Source organism: Molossus molossus, unplaced genomic scaffold, assembly GCF_014108415.1.
Source record: "Molossus molossus isolate mMolMol1 unplaced genomic scaffold, mMolMol1.p scaffold_m16_p_1, whole genome shotgun sequence".
Classification (NCBI taxonomy): Eukaryota; Metazoa; Chordata; class Mammalia; order Chiroptera; family Molossidae; genus Molossus; species Molossus molossus.
Genome location: NW_023425344.1, coordinates 173,463,480 through 173,477,049, shown reverse-complemented (window position 1 = coordinate 173,477,049; position 13,570 = coordinate 173,463,480). Strand labels below are relative to the sequence as shown.

Here is a 13,570-nt window from a genome sequence, read left to right as displayed (position 1 = left end):
AAATAAATAAAAATAATAAATAAAGAGAGAGCCCTGGCCAGTGTGGCTCAGTCGGCTGGAGCATACACCAACAGGCTGTGGTAGGATTCCTGGTCGGGGCACATACCCAGGTTGCAGGTTCAACCCCTGGTTGGGGCACATGCAGGAGGCAACCGATTGATGTTTCTGTCTCACATCGATGTTTCTCCCTTCCTCTCTCTCTCAAAAAAAAAATTAATAGAGAACAGACTGACAGCTGTCAGAGGGGAGGAGGTTGCAGGGCTGGGTGAAACAGGTGAAGGAATTAAGCAAAAAAACAAAAACAAAAACACGCACCTCATAGACACAGACAACAGCATAGTGATGACCAGAGAGGGAAGTGGGTGGGGGGAAGCAGAAGAGGGTGAAGGGGGAATGAAGGCAGACACTTGACTTGGGGTGGTGAACACACCATACAATATACAGATGATGCATTAAATAATTACACACCTGAATCCTATATAATTTTATTAACCAATGTCACTCCACTAAATTCATTTTAAAGGATGAATAAAGAGGTGATTAAGTTTAAATGAGGCCGGTAGGGTGGGACCTGCTCCAATCTGATTGGTGTTGGAGGAATGCGTTTGGATACACCAGGGGCAAGTGAGGGCAGAGAGGGATGACCAGTGACAAGGCAGCCCGCGGGCAGCCCTCTGCCAGCCAAGTGGAGTGGCCTCGGAGGACACAAGCCCTCCTGGCACCTTGCTCTTGGACTCCCAGCTTCCAAAACTGTGAGAAGATACACAGCTGTGGTTACACAGCCTAGGAGACCAGCACGGGCACCCATAGCAGGCAGCACTGTGCTGAATGCCAGACGGGGTCCCTGCTCGGGAGCGTCTCGTCTTGTAGACGCCAGTGAGAGGCAACCAGGCAGTTAGGATATGGCCTGGTAAGAGCCACAACAGGGCAGACGCAGGATGCTAGGGGGCACTGGAGAAGGCCGTGCAGTCAGAGAGCTGGTATGTCTATGACAGAGGGTGTCTGGGAAAACTGTAAAGGAAGTGGTGTCTTGTCCGGCCAGTGTGGCTCAGTGGTTGAGCACCAACCCATGTACCAAGAGGTCGCTGGTTCGATTCCCGGTCAGGGCACATGCCCAGGTTGTGGGCCCGATCCGCAGTGGGGGGCATGCAGGAGGCCAATCGATGTTCTCTCTCATCAATGTTTCTATCTCTCTCTCCCTCTCCCTTCATCTTTCTCTAAAATCAATAAAAGAAAAAAAAATTTTTTAAAAGGAAGTGGTGTTTAAACTGAGATCTAAACACATTTCTCTGACACACCTGGAAGAGCCTCTGATTTCCACCGACCAAATATCTTTCTATTCTTCATCCCAATTCCCCCAAATTCCTCTTGTGCCAGTCAGCTCTTGCTTTGCTAGCATTTTGTTTCTATTTCAAAAACGAAACATAAATAATATACTTTATAAAATGCTTACATCCAGGAACTGGTCTTAATGAACTATTTAGAAGTGTAAACAAAACTTTCTTTAAGTTCTCACTTGAGGGCATGCTGAGAGAGAGAGAGAGAGACATTGATTGGTTGCCTTTTGCCTGACCAGGGACCAAACCTGCAACCAGGCCGGTAACTGAACAGACCTCTCAGTGCACAGGAAAATGCTCAACCAGCTGAGCTGCTCCGGCCAGGCCAGCAATGTAAACAACACTTTAGACGAGCCATACGCCTCAGTTCTTGTATGAGCTGCACTTCCGCCCTTTGGGTTCTCTGGGCAGCACCACACGGGCCGGTCAGCAAGAACAAGCACCTTACAAAAGGGCAGCAGAAGGGAGCCAAGAAGGAAGTGCTCGATCCTTTTCCTAGGGAAGATCGGTATGATGTGAAAGCACCAGCTATGTTCAACATAAGAAATAGTGGGAAGCCCAGCTGGTGTGGCTCAGTGGATTGAGCATCATCCCATGGACTGAGAGGTCCTGGTTCGATTCCCAGTCAGGGCACATGCCTGGGTTGCGGGCTTGGTCCCCAGCAGGGGGCGTGCAGGAGGCAGCCGGGCAATGTTTCTCTCTCACATTGATGTCTCTCTCTCTCTCTCAAAAAATCAATAAAAACATATTTAAAAAAAGAAATATTGGGAAATCACTAGTCATGCAAACTCAAGGAACCAAAATCATATCTGATGGTCTCAAGGGTCGTGCTTTGGGAGTGAGCCTAGCTGATCTGCAGAAGGATGAAGTTGCATGTAGAAAATTCAAGCTAATTACTGAGGACGTTCAGGGCAAAAACTGCCTGACTGATTTCCATGGCAGGGATCTTACCCGTGACAGAATGGGCTCCGTGGTCAAAACTGGCAGAGCAGGATGAAGCCCATGTGGGTGTCAGGACAACGATGGTTGTTTGCTTCGTCTGTTCTGTGTGGGTTTTACTAAAAACTGCAAAAGCAGATTCAGAAGACCTCTTATGCTCAGCATCAACGGGTCCGCCCAATCCCGAAGGGTGCAAGCAAATTACTTGAAAGAAGTGGTTAATGAGCTGATTCCAGATAGCATTGGAAAAGACACGGAAAGGTTTGCCAATCTATTGATCCGCTCCTTGACGACTTTGTTAGAAAAGTCAAAATGCTGAAGCAGCCCAAGTTGGAACTGGGAAGACTCATGGAGCTTCCTGGAAGGTAGCAATTCTGGAAAAGCTACTGGGATGAAGCAGGTGCTAAAGTGGAACAAGCTGATAGATCGCAACCCCCAGGCCAAGTATCTGTTTAAGATTTGGATATTTAATGGGGACAAAAAATCCTACTAGTGATTTAAAAAAACAAACAAACTTCAGATGAAAAGTGTGTTGGGTTAGCTTCTGATAGCAAAGATTGACAGCCTAAGAAAGGAGTCGTTTAAAAAAAATATGGTGAATTTATTTAATGGAATATATATATTAAAACTAATCTTCAGAAAATTTAATGGCATAGGAAAATTCTGTGATATAAAACAATTAAAATTTTGTTAATAGATATAGAATTTTATTGATTGTATATATGAGAAAGAGAAAGAGAGAAAGAGAGAGAGATTGATTTGTTGTTCCATTTATTTATGCATTCATTGGTTGATTCTTGTATGTGCCCTGGCTGGGGATCAAACCTGCAACCTTGGAGTATCGGGATGATGCTCTAACCAACTGAGCTAACTGGCCAGGGAAGATATACAATTTTAAAAGTTCAAAATACTAAGTGTTTATTTCAGACTTGTAGGATTGGACAGTTTTATTAGTTTTTTTTTAATGAATTTGTTTCCAAAGTTTCCTATAATGAAAAACACACACACATATATCATTTCTATAACTATATATATATATATATATATATATATATATATATATATATACCAGAAGACTTGGGAAACTATCTAAATCTTTTAACCACATTGTAGTTCTTCCAGAGTTTAGAACCAAATCATCCACATTAGCTGCATCATAGATTAAGATGTTATTGTTTTTTGGGTTTTTTTTTTCTTTATTGATTTAAGAGAGAGGGAGAGAGAGAAGCATCGATGAGAGAGAACATCGACTGGCTGCCTCCTGCGTGTCCCCCACTGGGGATTGGATCCACAACCAGGGCATGTGCCCTGACCGGGAATGAATCTGGCGACCTCTTGGTGCATGGGTCAATGCTCAACCACTGAGCCACACCGGCCAGGCAAGATATTATTGTTTTTTAAAAACGATACTTGTACTGAGAAAACCAAGATCTGAGTTCTGGTTCTATCTCTGACCAACCGTATGTCTTTAGTGGAGGTCACCTAAATTCTGGGCCTCAGTTTCTCTAACGATCAAGGGAACCATAGGCGCGGTGACCATCACATGGCTGATGAGAGGAACAGATGAGATGTCTGTGAAACTGCACTGCAAACTACGAAGAGCTATATTCAGTAAGAATGAGGGTGGCTATTTTTATTGACTCACATGGTACTCTTTCTGAACAGGTCAGTGTTAGTTGGAGATGAAAATGGTTCTGTAAAACCTGTAATCATAACTGGTCATCAATATCTGTGTTCACTGAGTGTCACTGTGGCCCAGACCACTTTCAGGTGGGCTTCTAGGGGGCAGAGATCACATCACTGCATATTCGACATGGTTCCTCATAGGCTCTGACTGTCATATGCAATGTCGAGTTACTTCAGGAAATATCCTTCGCAGACACAATGACCAAAGTTTCATGCAGACAGATGACGGCATCATTGCAGGCCACCTCCTCAGAGCAACGGATGGACTGAGTGGCCATGAGGGAAGGCCATCTGGATACTGATGAGAGCAGGTCAGAGCAGTGGAACAGTGGGGGACATGCAGTTAACACTTCCTAGGTAAATGCCCATTGGGGTAATCCAGCCTCAGGTGACAGAAATACCCCCTAAATATTAATTAAGGAGATGTGAGCAAAGCTCCTTCAGATCCCAGGAGAAAGCCGTTGACCAGATGTAGCATGTTATCAAGACTCTTCCATGTCTGCCTAGACCCCCTCTACAAGAAAACAGAGATAAGGCCATCCAGGTCCTAGAAAGTGCCCTGAAATGACCTATGTCACCTAAAGTAATCTGGGACAGAAGAAAGTCAAGAACTTCCTTTTTCTTCCTTTCTTCATCCCCAACACTAACTCGAACTCCCAAACTGGCCCCTCCTCCTGTCTTCCTCTGCCTCTCTCCTTTCCTGGCTGTAATGTTTGTCTCAGTTCTGATGGTCCCAACGATGAGCAGGTGGGATGTGTTCAATAAAACAGCACTTCTCTGAAAGTCCTCTTTAGCTTCGGCTTCTCCAGCGAGGACCCTATTAGGACTGTTCCCTCCTGCTTTTCCATTCTCTGAACGGGAGAAATGGGCACTTCATGTTTTTCTTGGGACTCGGAGTTAAAGCACTGTGGTCTATCACTTTAACTAAAGATGGACAAATCAGCTGGTCTTTCCCAGGTTCCGGCACATACACTTCAGGTGTGAAGAAGCCACCTGTGTGCAATGGATGCCAACAGGAAGCATTATATTTCTTCCTACTGCAGCCCACATTATGTCATTTGGAGAAGGAGCCCAGAGCAGGACTGGCATGACATTACCCACAGAACACCCAAAACACTCACCACTCCGAAGAGCAGAGGGTGAAACTGCAGTAGGAACATTCAGACCTGCAGCTTCTTAGCCTGTCTTTCTTCTTGGTGAGGTACTGACCTAAAAATCATTTCTGGGACCCTAGTGATTTTTTTCCAGGAACACCCTGGATCTCCTCTGCTGATTCCAAGCAGCACGGCCTTGAACTCTTCCATCACTGTCTCCAGCTCCTCCCGTGGGTTGTCCTGCCTAGACTTGCATCTCTTTTACCACACTGTCCAGGAGACACCTGGAGACACAACAATCCAACCGGGAGGAGGAGCCTGGGGGTCTGTTTGTCTGTGAGCACACACCCCCCTCTACTGGACAAAACACAAAGAAACATACACACTGGAAAAGGACCACAGAATTCCCCAACAGAAAGGACCACCTGTCACTGCCCTCTCTGTGTACATGGGGAAACAGGCTTACAGATGGGCCACAAATCAACAGAATCACAGGGGCTGGGGTGCTGCATCTCTCTGCCTCCCACGTTAAGCACCACCGGCACGTGGAGCTATGACCTGCAAAGTTCTACTCACAAGAAGAGAGGACTAAGTGCCCGAGTTCATGGGAGCTTCTAAGTTCTGAGTTAAAACGCTCTCCGAGGCACGGCCATCTGTGAAGAAGCAGGGTGGGGGTTAAAAAGCACTGGGTCAGGGGTCAGAGAACCTGGTCTCTGGTCCTATTTCTAGTACCTACACCTCTGTGAGGCTGAACGAGAACATGTCATGTCTCTGGGTTCCCTTGTTCTCACCCGTGAAGTGAAAGAGAACAGCAGGTCGCAATCGTGAGTGAGTGGGCAGACAGTGCAAACAGATCCACAGTGCTGCATTACCTGGGGGGTGGAGACCTCCCCCTCAACGGGCTCTGGTGCCCACTGGCCACCTGACCTTAGGAACATCGCTCTGTCTCTAGAATTCTGTGCTAGGAACAGGGACAAGCTAGATGGTCTTCCTGGTAGAAAGACTATACCTTCTCAGTCACTAAGTCTCTACAGTCCTGAGTAATGGCACTATGAGTACTGATGCTTTTTTAAAAAATTAATTTATTTTTGTTACAGATGTTTCTCCTTTTTCCCCCATTGACACCCTCCTCCCATTCCTGCCACCCCCACCCTGTCCCCAGCTTTGTTGTCCATGTCCACGGTTACACATACATGCATATAAGTTCTGTGGTTTATCTCTTCCCTCCCCCCCAGCCCCGTTCTGAGGCTCGTCAGTCTGTACCCTACTTCTATGTCTCTCTTCAAAGGATCCTAAAGCCACAGGGGCTTGTTCGCACACTAACCTTTGTACTTGTTTATAATAATATAACTAACATCAAATATAATATATAACATCAAATCCTTTGCTTGGAGTTGAAAAGAACACAAGTACATACACTCATTTCCAACCCATGCAGGGGACAAGGCATTAGTCCAAGGTCCCACCATCAAACCACAGAGCTTCTGGAAGCCACACTAGGAAACAGCCAGGAACCGTGGCTTCCTGTGAAACAGCAAGTAGACCCAATGGATTACCAAATTAGACCATTAATTCCACTCATTTTAAATGGGGCTGTAGGGATCGACATAACGTTTAAAAGAAGAGACGAAATAAAACGATGGCAAAGTTGTTTTCCGGCGGCCAAAGGACGGCTCTGGAAGCAGTGGGGGAGGCCACTGAGCTACCCGTTCCAGCCGCCTCCGCCCAACCCACTCAGTAAACAGTAATCTATAGAAAAGGAGTGTGCTTGCCATGCAGCTGCGGAGTCCAAACAGGTTCGCGAGGTGCACGTCCACCTGGCACCTGGCTGCTGCTGCCGGGAGTCCAGGTCTGCTTGGACGCGAGGGGAACGCAGCGGGTTGGCAGAACTGCGTCACCACTCTCGGGCTGGCAGCCACAAGGTCAAGTGGAAGGACCCTGAAAGCTGAAAGAAAACTATGACCCTGGAAGAGTTGCTTAACCTCTCTGCCACTCAGCTATGTCACCTTTTCTTAAAAGAATAATAATAATAATAATAATAATAAATAATAAATGAAAGCAAATATGTCTAAGTCACAGTGTTTTACAGCTAAATTTAAGGCAGCCCATACATTTGAAATATTTTGTTTATTGAGTTTCTCCCTTTGCATTATTTTCCAATGTCCTCATTTATCCCCATTTGGGTCCCCGATGAAAAATTTTTTTAAGTGTTAAAACTCAAAAGATGTGCTGTTTGACCTGCACCCACCCAGACCGATAAGCAGTGTAGATGTTATATATACAACTGTTTGGGGACCTTGTTCCAGAAGTTTTTCTATGTATTGTTTTTCAAAAGGCGAGTGTAAAGTTTTTGAGGGTCTTCGGAATCTCACCCCTGTCCAAAGTCCCCTTTCGTAAGGATGCGTCCCTGAAAGTAGAGGATGCTGACGTTGGGCACCGGTGCAGACTGAACGGCAGGGGGAGATCCCAGGGTGAGATACGCAGCGCGCAGGCTGACCCAGTTCGCGGAGAATGCTGGCTCTGTCCCCCCCCCTCCCTGGGGCTGCTTCTCATTGGTATCCAGTAGGAAAGATCCCTTTCACACCTGCACGGGAATGCACTGTCCTGAAACAGGAGGGAAGTGTCCCCTGAGGAGCACGGAGGCCTCTTGGCAGGAGTCAAGCTAGAGAAACCAAAAGCGTAGCTGGCGAGGCCTATGGTAAGAAGTGACCCTCCATGGAATGCCGTTAGAATCAGGTTATGCAATATTCTTAAAAATGTCACTTAAAACGGGATAAAAGTATCGCTGTGCATTACATGCCAATACAGAGCTCCCATAAAACCATGGAGCCGGACCTTGGCACTTCCTATCCCGTTTTCTGTCTTGTTTCTCTCCATCACACATATGCCCGGCTAACAGCACAGAGCTTACTGATTATATTTTCATCCACAATGTGAGCTCCATAAGGACTGGGATTCGCTTATTAGCTCTTTTCTTTTCGTTCCTCCTTCTCTTTCTCCTTCTCCTCCTTCTCCTTCTCCTTCTTCTTTATTCTTCTTGGTCTGTTTTGTCCACTGTGGTATCCACTGTATCTACAACAGTGATGAATGCATGATAGCTATTCAGTAAATATTATTGAATGAACGAATGATTTTTGAGTGCCTCGCAGATATGAACACAAATAGTCACGGTGACAGGGCTGTGTTTGCTGTCACAATTCAGAGAAGACGGTTCCATGGCCACAGAGGACATGACAGAGGTGAAATGGGAGGACAGTGACTCAACATCATCTTCCCCCTGCATTTATTTAGCCAGTTACCCTCTCTGAATCTTAGCTCCATCCTCACCCAGAGGGAGATGGCATTCCCCGCTCTGGGACTGGATGGTTGGGAATCACACACCAAGTACATGGTACTGAAGAGGTTTAAATCTCCTGGAAAATTATGAAAAACATACATGTTACACTCGTACATTGCACACCTGCGTGGACAAGGACAGACGCGTGAGCATAAACAGAGATGGAAGTGGTCGAGGACAATGTCCAACAGGAATGGAAAGTAAGAACCCATTCTTATGCCTGCGGAATAGTTCTCAAAGGGCTGCTCCCTAATCGCAGTCCACGACCGCTCAGGATGAACGTGTCTAGGCAAGTGATTTCATCGATGGATAACGTTATAGCTGTTTTTTCCCGAAAACAGGGCAAGGCTTGTGTTAAGGGCTCCAGAGTGTTTTGGATGCAAAATTTAGGAAGGTCAACATGACCCCATCAAACGAATGAATGTTTTCTCTTATTCTTAGCCCCTGTTTTAAATGCATTTTATCTTCTATTTTGAAGGGAAGGCTCTTAAAGCCTTCCTGGAACAAGGTAGGACATAAACCAAAGAAATGAGTTCAATAAAAAGCAGACAGAAATGTACCCACTCATCCAACGGGGATTTCTGTGTGGAGCTGACGATAATGTAGATGGCAGTTCTATGTAAGCAACAGTGTGTCCCCACAGATGTCACTGCAGGTGGGGGACTTACCCACAGCTTTCTTTGGCCAACACCCCCTGCCTTCCCCATCCCCTGGCAGGGAGACCCTTCACGACCGCCGCCACCCTGCAGGTGACCTGCTCCTCCACGGCTGCCTCTTCTAGTGGAGAGGCGGGACCACAGGGCAGGGGCTCAAAGGCATTCTGGAGTTCTACCTTCTTCCTCCCTGCCTATCTTAAAGGAGAAGGGTAGGTATATATTTCTAAGAAGAACGAAACCTACATGATTGTGAACCAAGGTAGCCCCCAAGAGTCAGAACAACACACCGGGTCAAGACAGGCTGTTTGATGACATCACCGAGGTGGCGTTTTCCCAGGGGAGGGGTCTCAGCTCTGTTCATATGCCCGTCAAGGAATGAATTTTCTTACTGAAAGTGAACAATGTATTCCCTTTCAACATGCTACGTGAAATGCTCGCAAATTTCTTTAGACTCGGGAAAGGCTTTTCTATTTGATCTGGGGCCTTCGGGCAACTACGGGAGCCTCGGGTACTACAGCTTTTTCAAGCGCCCTCCACTGTGTGGCCCTCCCAGCAGACTGCCCTACCGCTCTGGCTGCAGGTGTTCGCTCCAGTCCCTGTCACCGTGGAAGAGGGGACAGTGATGAGGCAGAGAGATGAGGAACAGGTGCAGTTGGTCAGACCTGGCTTGAACTCTGGGTTCTGCCACTTACGAGCTGAGTGACCCAGGCAACTTACCTCGCTTGTCTGACTTCCTGTTCTTTACCTGTGAAATGGGGTAGAAGCTATCGTTTGGCCTGGGGTTTGAATGAAATATCATATTTATCGAGTGTTCAACGCAGTGCCTGGTATATAAGAGCTCACCAAACGACTGTCGTTGCTGTTACTGCCGTATTTTAGCCGATGTCCAGAGGCACAGCCTGTGTGCTCGGGCACAGGCCGGGTCAAAGTCAATGCAGGAAACGGGAGGAAGGAAGGAACAGGAGAGGAAGGAAGCACGTGCCTTCACGGGGAAAAGGCCTCCAGGAGCTGCTCGGTCGGTGGGAACACTATCGCTGAAGCCCGCACTTGTGGGAATTGCATTCCTATCAGGTAATCTAGAGAGGAGTAGGGAGAGGATGTATCACCATCTCCTGGCCGCTGGACTCTGCAGCTGTTGTTCTTTTTCCCCACCAGCTTCCTCCTGTTTCATTTTCCCTTCCTCCTGCCAAGGCGAGGGGTAGCCTCTGCACACACCTGTTCCCGTATTCCCATCCTCTCCTCCTTTGCCATCCCCTCCCCCAAACCAGCCTGGCATGTCCCCCAAAACCTCCCCCAGAGATACTGCCTTCTTCGTGTCTATCCCCTCAACCTAGACACGCGGAGGCTTGGATTCACCGAGCAGTTCCGCCTTTTCATGGTGTACAAATAACCCAACTCCAACGAGCAGCGAGGGTACCGTCGCGGTCTGTCAAACCAGGTACACAGCTTTGGTTATTCTAATCAGCGGGATTGTTGAAGTATGACAGCTACAGATGAGGGCTCCTGAACCCACTCAGAGTTTACACTGTGCCAGGAGGTGCTGGCCACAGCAGTGGTAAAGGCAAAGGAACAGGTTCGAGGCAAACGCCAGGAGCAGCAGGTACTGAACTCTGCTCTGGGCCTTTGCTTTCTCTGACCTAACCTGGAAGGCACCTCCTGTTTCAAATCCTTGGAGACCTTCTTCGTGAAATTCCATACCGTGTCTACTCTGTCAGAGGTGGGTGTCTGGCTCAGCCGTCCCAGACGGAGAATGTCGCTATTCTCTAAGATGGGAAATGGAGGGGGGCGGGGGAGAGGGAAGGAAAAGGAGGAGAAGAGAGGGGGAAGCAAGGAAGGGGAGAGGAGAGGAGAGCATGCTTACCCAAAGATCCAACTCCAAACTTGAGAAATGCTGCTGAGGAGCCTGGCCACTCACCTGAACGCTCAGAGAATCAAGAAAAGCAGTTTGAAAGAACCTCCACGACAGATCACACATTGAGCCTCCTCATCTCATGGATGAGAATAAATGAGGTTCCTGGGAAACTGACCTACCAAGACCATCCAGCCAAGGGGTTAATGGCAAAGCCAGTGTCTGTAGGCAAACCTGAAGTTTTTCTAAAATTTAAAATCAAGTTTTTGTTTGTTTGTGTTCTCTGAGGATTCTCCTTTTGTATCTCTGTGTGTTGTGAAGTTTCCAAAAACTGTCTAGTGAACATTTCCAAATAGACACAAAACTAGAGAGAAGATATAATATAGCCCCACAGACGTATTACTCAACAAAACAATTATCGAGATTTTGCCATACTTGCTTCACCAAATTTTCACCTTTAAGTACTGCAAAACTATTTCTAGACCTTATATCAGTTCACCCCTTAAATACTCTTTAACAATATGGATATTTTCTTATAGCAGCGATTCTCATGTTTTTGTTGGGCCCTACCCTTGTGTTCAGGAGGTCTGGGATGGGCTGAGAATTTTCACTTCCCAGGTGATGCTGAGGATGTTCGTCGAAGCCCACACACTGAGAACCACTGTCTTACATACTCACAATGCCATTCTCATAGCTAACAGAGTTAACAGTAATTCCTAAGTATTATCAAATATCTAGTCCAGATTCAGTTTTCCCGATTGTCTCAAAAATATCTTTTTACAGTTGACTCCTTTCTATTAGATTTCAAAGTCCACACATTACATTTGCTTGCTAAATCCTTCCGTTTCTCTTATATATTTACCAGACCCATTAGTTTCCCCTTCCCTCCAACATCTCTCTCTTTTTTTTTAATTGCCTTATAAACTTTAAAGTTGCTAAGAGACTAGATCTTAATTGTTCTCACCACAAAGAGGAAATAATTACGTGATGTGATGAGGGTTATGTAATGCTATGGTGGTGATCATATTGCAACATATAAATGTATCCAATCAACATGTTGTATGCCTTAACCTTACACAATTTTAGGTCAATAAAAAATTAACCCCATGCATGGGCTTATCTGCTTGCTGACGGTGCTGCCTAACTTATCTCTCTACCTTCCGTGTTTCCTGTGAGTTGGAAGTTAGCCCCAGATGTCTAATGACCTATACAGTCATCTCTTTGGCAAGAATACTCCATAGATGGCGTTGTGTGTGCTGAAAATCAAGGTATAATTTTTTTAAAAAAAATTTTAATTGATTTTTTGAGAGAGAGAGACATTGATTTGTTATTCCGCTTATTTATGCATTCGTTGGTTACTTCTTGTATGTGCCCTCGTCAGAGATTGAACACGCAACCTTGGCATATCAGGACGATGCTCTAACCAACTGAGCTACCTGGCCTGGGCTCAAGGTTTACATTTTAAACTCAGATCTGAGACGTACATTTTTATATATTTGGAACATACATTTTAAAAATGCTTCTTTGCCTATTTTGAAAGCATTTTAAAATAACCCATACCCTTAATACTAAAGCAAAGCTTTCTTTCTTGAAAGTTTACAGGTCGCTCTTTTTCCCTAAGGAAAGAAATAATTTCTCAGATTCCTCAGTAAGCCACACACCTGGGACCCAGGTCTTGGTCACACTGGTCGGCTTATATACTCAACCCAAGTGTTATAAAACCCTACACACGTTAACATGTATCTCATGAAATGCCTGCAATCTAATGAGGATAATGATCTAGTTTCTAAACCATTAAGGCTACTATTTTGTAGCTATGACTCTCTTGAAACCCACCTCCAAGCTACTCAGATCCCAACAGAAATGTCCTCGAGCTTAAACCAAGCACAAGTCCCCAGGTCCACGGTGTCCTGTCGGTGCCTGTGAGCTGAGGACACAAAGGAAGCTGTTGAGGATGAAATGTGATCTGATGGAGGACAGGGACAAAGATGAGCCAGCAAACACAATCCTTCTTGAGAACAAACCAATTCCTAAAGACTAAAAAAGCATGGATGGCATTTTAAGTCATTTTGGCAGATCAGGCTTTTATCATAATGGTTTATATTGGCGAAATGACTTCCTCAGTTGTAAAAGAACACTTATCTAACTGGGTAATTTTTTTAAAAAATTCAAAGGATAAACATGAAGGAGCCAAAAACGATATGGTACCAGAGCTCTCCTGCAAATATCATTTATTTTCTTTTTCAAATTTTTTTTATTCATTGATTTGAGAGAGCGAGAAATGAAAGGAGAGAGAGAGGGAGAGGGAGGGAGGGAGAGAGAGAAAGAGAGATAGAGAAGAAACATCAATTTGTTGTTCCTCTTATTTATCCATTCATTGGTTGCTTCTTGTATGTGCCCCGATCAGAGATCGAACCCACAACCTTGGTGTATCGGTACAGCTCTAAACCACAGAGCTACCAGGGTCATTTCTTTTCTCGCACACACACACAGGCATCAGATGGGGTGAAAAGCACCGGCTCCCAAGGGTTAGATGAAATTTCCATGTATTAGTCTAGCACAGTATGGGACACTGTAATGAATGTTACTTCCCACGTCCCATTCAGTCTGTTTCATGAACCTTGTTGTTAGCTTCTCTAAGACTCCATGCCTAGGCGAGGGAGGAGAGAAGA

At 45.8% G+C, this 13,570-nt stretch overlaps 1 protein-coding gene across 2 annotated transcripts in view; it reads right to left on the bottom strand.

Moving 5' to 3' along the window:
* The window catches only part of FMN1 (formin 1), a 370,459-nt gene that overhangs the window by 336,357 nt on the left and 20,532 nt on the right, over positions 1 to 13,570 (bottom strand). The window lies entirely within an intron of this gene.